We start from the raw sequence: 9,162 nt of genomic DNA, 5'->3' as shown, positions 1-9,162 counted from the left end.
CTTGTTTTTTCTAGTATGTTCTCTTTTTGACATTCCCCCCTCTTCTACGCCCCCTCCCCATGCTTTAGGAATAGAATGGACAAGTTAACTAGTATAAATTAGATATGCGGATAGCCAGCTCTTCCGATCTAAGCTGGAATGCATCTGGAGTGATGTTCAGAGTTTAGAGAAGACAGGCCTTGGAGCAGGGCTCAGGCGCTCTTGTTTGGCGGTTGGTTTGGACACTAATAATTTGTGTAACTTTGGACAAAAAGGCCTTGTCTCTGCTTGGGTTTGGGCTGTTCATCTCATTTTTGATATTCACGCACTTGGGGACCTTCCAGACCCCCAACTGGTACGATGCAGAGCTCTTAAGTGTGGGTCCAGAAGTCCTGTTATTGGCAGAGTAGAAAAGGCACAGGGTTTGAGTGGTTCTGCTATTCTCTATGCTGTGCAACCTTGGACAAGGACGCTCCTTCTCTGTACCTATTTTCCCATTTACCAAATGGATTATTATGAGACATCGGTGAGATAATGTACTTAGCCATTTCAGAGCCAATGTGAGTGCGTGTAAGTGAGATTGATAGCACTGCTGTGTGAAGCTACTTGGGGGAGAGGCATTGAGGTTACCGGCAGGTTGAATCCTGACTGGGGCTAGGAGAAGTGAGGTCATGGTCAGCCAGGCCGTGGAAATGTCTGGTCCTGTCCTGTCCTGTTCTGTTTAGTTCTTGTTCCTCCATCAGCAGAAGGAAGGGAAGGGAGAGGTTATGCCTGATGCTGAAAACCGGCTCACCAAAGTGGCAGCAAGCTCTAGGTGATGCCCAAAGGAGCAAAGAGCCTGAGCAGGCTGCCCAGACCCCCAGCTAGTGAGTGGAGGAGAATGGTCCTGGACCTCCAGGCCCCTGCCAACCCCCTCAGCATCCTTTACCCCAATGCAAACAGCAGTTCGTGAAGTTCCTGGCCAGTGACCGGTGGTCTCCACTACTCTTTGGAGGGGGGAGGGGGAGAGAATCAAATTCGTTATAGAAACTCACCACATTCCTGTTTGTTTGTGTCTTCATGGAGCTAGGTGAACCAGGGCTTATGACATTTACTCCAGTTCTCCCTTTCCCCGGGTCTGCCACGGTGAAATTGGCCACTCCTGTGAAGCTGGAATGTGAGCCAGCAAGTATCATTTCCCTTCCCCTCCCACTGTGTAAGGGGCCTTTTCTTTCTCTCCGTTCCTTTCTGTGTTGGGGCCCCGGGGCACTGAGGCTCTGAGATGGGAGCAGGTGCTCTGCCAGGGGCAGCGCCCGTGCGCCCTCCTCCTGCTGACTCATCCGACATGAACATAATTACGTTTCAGCCGTCAAAGTGATTTTCAAACTATGAGTAATCGGGTCCTAGAATGTTTACTGGGTTGCGGGCACTGAGGTAACCAGCTGCTGACAGCTGAAATGAGCAAAGGAGGAAAAAAATGCTCTCAGAAAAGGCATCCCCTTCTTCACCGCCGCTTGCTTGCTTTATTTACTTATATTTCATAAAGAGTCAGACATTAAGAAAGGGCAATTGAACACAGTTCTTTGAGGACCATGCCAGGTCTGAACACCTCTGGGTCTGATTTTTTTTTTTTTCCACAAGACAAAAATGTTTTGAATTTAGAAAGGGAAAAATGAGTTTAAAGACTTCAGCAAACGTTATTTCTTTTCCCAAATAACTCTACCAATATTAATGATTAATATTAATCATCTATTTTTGCAAATAACCCTGCCAATATTCATGATTATTTCTTCAAATAACCCTACCGATATTAATTAATGATTAGTGATAGTAATAATGTAAAATTGTACAAAGAAGTATGCTGTTGCTTCTAAAGCAAGAAAACACGAACCATTTGTCCTTATTTTATTTTATTGTATTTTTACCAGTCCTGGGCTTGAACTCAGGGCCTGGGCACTGTCCCTGAGCCTCTTTTGTTCAAGGCTAGCATTCTACCGCCTGAGCTGCAGTGTCACTTCTGGCCTTTTCTGTTTATGTGGTACTGAGGAATCAAACTGCATGCTAGGCAAGCACTCGACCACGAATCCACATTCCCAGCCCTGTCCTTGTTTTAAAAGATGGAGCAGAAATCTGTGGGAAGGAATGAATGATTTCTCAGCTATTTGTTTATATACTTAGTGCCAATACTGTGGCCTTGAACTCAGGACCTCATGTTGTCCTGTAGCTTTTTCTCTCAAGGATGGTATTCTACCACTTGAGCCACTTTCTGCTTTTTGCTGGTTAGTTGGAGATAAGAGTCTCTCAGATTTGTCTGCCAGAACTCCCTACAAACCACAATCCTCAGATCTGTCTCTTGAGCAGCTGGGATTACAGGGGTAAACCACTGGCTTGATTTGTCTGCCATAGAGGGAGAGTCTTGACCCTGGAAGGGTAGGGACAGAGCCTGCTTACCACTGGAGCCCCAGAGTCTAACTTGTGGCCAGCAACTAATAGATGCTCAGCAGATATGTGCAGAATTAGTGAACAAAAGCTATGACTAGCAGAGCTCTCTCCTTCTGCTTGGTTGAGCCTTGGCTTTAGTTTTTCCACTCTGCTGGGGGCTCAGCAGGTAGGGAGGGAGGTGAGAAGAGATGAACTACCAAAGACAACAGCATTAATGAGGAAAAATTGCTGTAATCATTCTTGGGAACTAAATACAAAAATCAGAAAAAATAGAGCACTCAGCTCAGAAACATCTCTTCAGAAAGACATTTATTTCTGGGTTGGGAATGTGGCTTAGTGGTAGAGTGCTTGCCTAGCATGCATGAAGCCCTAGGTTCAATTCCCCAGTACCACATACACAGGAAAAGCTCAATATGGTGCTGTGGCTCAAGTGGTAGAGCGCTAACCTTGAACAAAAGAAGTTCAGGGACAGTGCCCAGGCTCTGAGTTCAAGCTCCAGGACTAGTAAGAAGAAGGGAAAAAAAGAGACATTTCTCAAAATTTATTTTCATGCTGGTCCTGGGGCTTGAACTCAGAGGGCCTGCACTATCCTTGAACTTTTCTGTTCAAGTTTAGTGCTGGGCTGCTTGAGCCACACCTCCACTTCTGGCTTTTGTTATTTTTTTTTCTGGTATTTAATAAGAGATGAGTCTCATGGACTTTCCTGCTTTAGCTGACTTCAAACCCTCATCCTCACATCTCAGCCATCTGAATAACTAGGATTAACAGACATGAGACATGGGCATCCTACTAATATTATCTTTTAATTGTATATCCTTTCTTGTTTATCTCAAATGTATCTCCTCAAAAAGAGAGTAAACATATTCATTAATGATAAAATGATAGTTTGTTGTGCACAAATTGTAGGGCCTTCATATATCTTGTTTTGAAGATCATTTTGATTTCTTGTATTGTCTTCAAATAGTTGCTCGAAGTTTCAATTTCTCATGTCCATTTCTGTGTAAAATGCATCTTGATTAGTGTCACCCCTTCAATCATTCTCCCTACTCCTATCTAGGTAAGTCTAATTTCTGTAACAACAAAGTACTTTCCTATTTTTGTTAACAAGTTTTATTTCCTGTTTATATAATTTCTGCTTAGCTTCTGTTCACATATGTGGTACATTTGTATTTCCATGATTTAGAATGTTTTATGCATATATAAAATATGTGGACAAAGCCCTCCTATGCTATTATTTTTTGAAATGTAATTTCCCTGATTTGATATTTATATTTTACTATTTGTTAGGTTTACAGTTTTGAGATATAAATTTATATAAAATATATTCATATTATATATTAAACCATATACATAATCACATATTTATATATTTTTGTAGTGAAGACTTACAATAATCAAATATTTCAATATTTTCTTGCTCTGAAGAGCTTCCTAGAGCTTTGAAAATAATTATTGTTATTAATTATTACTATTTGTCTCAGTCTTGGGACTTGAACTCAGGGCCTGAGTGTTGTCCTGAGTTTTTTTGCTCAAGGCTAGCACTCTACCACTTGAGCCACAGCTGTACTCTGGCTTTTTGAATAGTTAATTGGAGATCAAAGTCTCATGGATTTTTCCTGCCTGGCTGGCTTCAAACCAAGATCCTCAGATCTCAGCTTCCCACATAGCTAGGATTACAGGCATGAGATCCCTGCATTTGGCTGAAAATTATTTCATATTTTCTAAGAAAAAGGCAACTCCTTTGTACAACTGCTTAATGATAATTTTAAAAATTGAAAAAAAGCCTCTTGAAAATACAAAATAAAACTGACATGTTTTATATATTTACATTGTAAGAGACAGATTTTAAGTGAATCATTCAGTCATCCTTTACAAATGACTGATTCATCTACCTATGAAGACATTGACATTTGAAGAATGAGGGTCTTTTTTTTTAGTTGATGTTGCATATATTGTTCAATGTGCTAAAAATATAAAATGTGCACTTTAAAATGGGCAAAAATTATATTTCATGTGAGCTATACCTAAACACTACTGAGAGCGAGAGACAAAGACAGAGACAAAGATACAGAAAGAATACCCATCTTGAAAAGATTGACAGCAGCCCAAAAAGTTCTGTAGTGTTTTCAACCTGTCCATCTTCAATCCCACTCTATTCAGAAACAAACATTTTTTCCTAATGTTTTCATCGAAGATTCACTTGCCTGTTTTAGATCTTTATATAAATGGAGCCATCCAGCACAAAATCTTTTCGGTAGCATTTCATTCAGCATGACGTTTTTAACTGTTAATACGGCCCAGAGCTTGACCATTTTGTTGCTCAAGGGAATGATATCATCCTGTGTCTATATTTTAGTTTATCCTCTAGTAATGGGCTGTACAGTTAGGGACTGCTATGAACGAAGGGACAACAAACATTTTTCTAAATGTTCTTTGGTGTAGACATATGCTTTCCTTTTAATACATACCTAAGGGTTGTGAATTGCTGAGTCACAGGAGAGATGGCTATTTCATTTTGTAAGAAACTGCCTTATTTTTCAGCAAGTAATTGTACCATTTCTACACCCTGTTAAGAATGCGTGGGAGTTCTTATTGCTCCACATCCTTGCCAACATTTGATGATGTCAGTCTATTTTATTTTAGCCATTTTATTGGGTGTGAAATGATAGCATATTGGAGTTTTAATTTACAGTTCCTTGATGAGTTCAATGTCTACTGAACATTTTTATATACTTTAATATTTTATATTAGTTTTATTTTTAAATGGATTATACATTGAACTATACCTGTCCACCTACTGTTATTCTAATAATTATTCAAGATAATCTCTTAATTAATTAATTATTGCTAGTAACAGGGTTTGAAATCAGGACCTTGCACTTGCTCAGTTTTTTTGCTTGCTTGGTTGGCTCTCCACAACTTGAACCACATTCCCAGCCCAGTTTTTTTGCTGGGTATTTTGGAAACAGTCTCAAGGACTTTTCTGCCCAGACTCATTTTGAACCTTAGTCCTCTAGATTTCAGCTGCCTGAGTAGATAAGATTACAATCATGAGCCGTGGGTGCCCAGATTCCCAAACTTTTTTTTTTTTTTTGCCAGTCCTGGGGCTTGAACTCAGGGCCTGGGCACTGTCCCTGAGCTTCTTTTTGTTCAAGGCTAGCATTCTAACCCCTGAACCACAATACCATTAGCTTTTTCTGTGTATGTGGTACTGAGGAATAGAACCCAGGGCCTCATGCATGCTCGGTAAGCACTCTACCACTAAGCCACATTCTCAGCCCCTTTCTAAATGTTTACAAACAATTGAAAAAATTGACTTCCTGACAATTTGTGATATTTTACCATAAATTATTATACATAATTTGGTCTCAAAATATCTATTTTGTGCTATTAATTTTCTGTACATTTTTCTCCATTCCAGACTGTTTTGTTAGCACTTACATTTTAAAATGGCTGAATAGCAGATCATTCTATTTTTTTAATGGTCACAATTATTATTTAAAAAAAATTTTTTTGTCAGTTATAGGGCCTGAACTTTGGGCCTGGGCACTGTCCCTGAGCTCTTCAGCTCAAGACTAGCGCTCTTCCCCTTGAACCATAGTGCCACTTCTGGCTTTTTCTATTTATGTGGTGCTGAAGAATCGAACCCAGGGCCTCATGCATGTAAGGCAAACTATCACTGAGCCATCTTCCTAGCCACACCTAATTATTTTTGAATAAACACAGGAGAGAGCTGCCAAATTCTAAAATAAATCTTTTTTTTTTTTTTTTGGTCCGGTCATGGGGACTGAACTCTGGGCCTGGGCGCTGTCCCTCAGCTCTTCAGTTCAAGGCTAGCACCCTACCACTTGAGCCACAGTGCCACTTCTGGCTTTTTTCTTTTTTGCTTATGTGGTGCTGAGGAATCGAGCCCAGGGCCTCAGGCATGCAAGGCAAGCGCTCTACCACTGAGCTACCTTCTGAGCCCTGAAGTTTTTTTTTTAAATTGAAATTATGTCGAGCAAACAACTTAATTTGGGGAACTAGCATTATTGTCACAGAATTTATTATTTGAATCTTCTGTATGTCTCAGTAACATTTTATCCACTATCTCTATTTATGGCCCTTCATGTGAGTGTGTGTGTGTGTGTGTGTGTGTGTGTGTGTGTGTGTGTGTACCAGTACTGGTGCTTGCACTCAGGGGCAGGACTCTCCCTTAGTATTTTTGTACAAGGCTGTGCTATACCATTGGAGCCACAGCTCCATTTCCTCACATTCTTTTTTTTTTTTTTTTTTTTTAATTTATTGTAAAGATGCTTACAGGGGTTACAGTTATATGAGTAAGGTAATGAGTACATTTTTTGTCAAGCATTGTTACCCTCTCCTTTGTTTTTCTCCTACTATGCCTTCCCTCCCCCACCTCTCCCACTTCTCCCCTCACAAATTGTAAAGTTCATTTCCAACATAGTGTCTTGTGAGTCTCATTGTTGCAATGGGTCATCCTGTGTCCTTGTTTGAGCATTTTGTTATTCCCCTCCCATCCCCAAATTAGATAAATGTATATACAAGATGCAGGGTACCAAAATCAAATACAGTGCCAACAGGGGATATACCACAGGGGGAAGAACATATAAAAGAAACCAAAAAAAAAATGACATAGTACATTAAAAACAACAACAAAGAAAAACCTCTTGTGGTCTCACATTCTTATTAAAGATATTTCAGAACATTTCATGTAGGTTTTCTAATGTCATCATTGTTGATTTTTACTATTATAATTTCAACTTTTTACAAATCGAAGTTTTAAACAGAGGATTATTTCTGTGTAGAAAAGCATAGAAAAATTATACAGGCAGACTACTTACTGGCTTTTGTGACTCTCTAGTAGTTCCTTGAATTCTCATATCAGTTCTAATAATTTTTAGTTGAATTATCCTTTGGGGTTTTCAGGAATACAACTATTTCATCTCATTAGAAATATGTTCCCCCAGTATTTCTGCATCTGGAATTTATAAGTACCTATTTCATTGGTCAGAAGTTTTAGAGAAAAATTCAATAATGATGCCAATAAACTATGTGTCTTGTTATGTTTTTCGAAAAATTGTTGTTATTATAAAAGTGAGGTACAGAGGGGTTACATAAGTCAGGTAATGAGTATAGCTTTGGATAATGTCACCCCTTCCCTCACTTTCTCCCAGTTTTCCCTCTGTTCCCACCCATAAGTTGTATAATTCATTTTATTATTTCATTTTTAAAGGAGGATCTTAATTATTTCATGTAAATACTTTTGTTATGATCATTTAAAAATAAAGAACAGCAACCAAATTTTAATATGTCTTCTCCATCTTTTGTTTTGAACCTATATAATTTGAACCTATATAATTTTTTGAACCTATATAATTAATTTTTTGAACCTATATAATTAAACCCTACGTGGTTCATCCATTCAACTCTCAGTTATCTGTTTGGATTTTCTTCTCTATATTCATACTTCAGATAAGCTTCTTATTTTCTGTTTTGAGCTGTTTCAGGATTTGACATCAGGGTTATCTCTGCAAAACTAATTAAAACCCATATTTTTCAATGTTTTGAAATAATTATTGAACTATAAGAATTGTATATTCCTTAGGAGTTCAACATTTTTGCTATAAAATTTTCTAGGCCTTAACACTATTTTTCCTGAGAGAATATATTTTCCTTTCTCTATTTTTTTTGTTGTTTAGTTTCTTTCAGTTTTTATTTCAGGTTTAATACTTCTCATTTTGATACAGTGTTTATTTTCAGTATTTATATCCATTTTATCAAGTTTTCAGGTTTATAATTTAAGGTTTTGTAAAGTATTATCTTACGTTTGAAATCTTTCCTGATTTGGTGCTGAATCTTTTTTTATTTCTAATTTTATTATCCTAAGGGTTTTTTTTTTCTTATTTAATTTATGTAACGGTTTATTGCTCTAAAGAATAGCTCTTGAATAAATTCTATAAATGTTCCTATGTTCTAATGCATTTATGTTTGTTTCCCTCTCTTCTAACTTATGAGGGTTTTTGTTGTTTTTAAATTTTTGAGTACTTTTATTTTTTCTTACCTTGAAAATAATGAAAATATAGAAAATATAGATTATAACTTTGCCTGTCAGTATGGCTTTGACATTGTTCCATAAATTTTGGTATGGTGTGTTTTATTTTAGTCATCTTCTAACTACTGTGTGCTAAACTTTAACTTAAATGTTGTTTAATTTTATTGTCCTTAGACTTTTAACTGTTTTGAATTCTGGTGATTAATAATTAATGATATTGTCTTATTATTAAATAATTAAATTTATATGATTTCTGCTTCTTAACATATCTCCCACTTATGAAGAATCTTTCTCACATACTAGAATTTCTAATCATCATTTCTTATGACTGTAAACAGGTTTAATTTTTTTCTATTATAGTTCTCATTATGACTGTTAGGTTAGGAATACTGTCAATTTTTTTTGTATCTAGCACCCTGACAAACACTTCCTAGTTCTCTGTTTATTTTCTGCAAACAATAACAGCTTTCTTCTCTTTCCAATCGCTATTCCAATTTTTTCCTTTTCCAGTCTCTTTCTTTACTACATTCTTTATTATACCAGGTAAGATCTTCACTATAATGCTGAATAGGTGCTGATAGCTAATAATCTTAGGTTATTCCTGACACGATTTCCTTCTAATCCTATTGCTAAGACTTTAGGTGTCTTTGTTGTTGGTTTTTAAGTAATAATGAATGTGAATGCTATATTCTATGAAATGGCTTTCC

Source organism: Dipodomys spectabilis, unplaced genomic scaffold (assembly GCF_019054845.1).
Source record: "Dipodomys spectabilis isolate Male_0828 unplaced genomic scaffold, ASM1905484v1 ptg000069l, whole genome shotgun sequence".
In the NCBI taxonomy this organism is placed as follows: Eukaryota; Metazoa; Chordata; class Mammalia; order Rodentia; family Heteromyidae; genus Dipodomys; species Dipodomys spectabilis.
The sequence above is the reverse complement of the archived record's forward strand: the minus strand, read 5'-3'. Positions refer to the sequence as shown.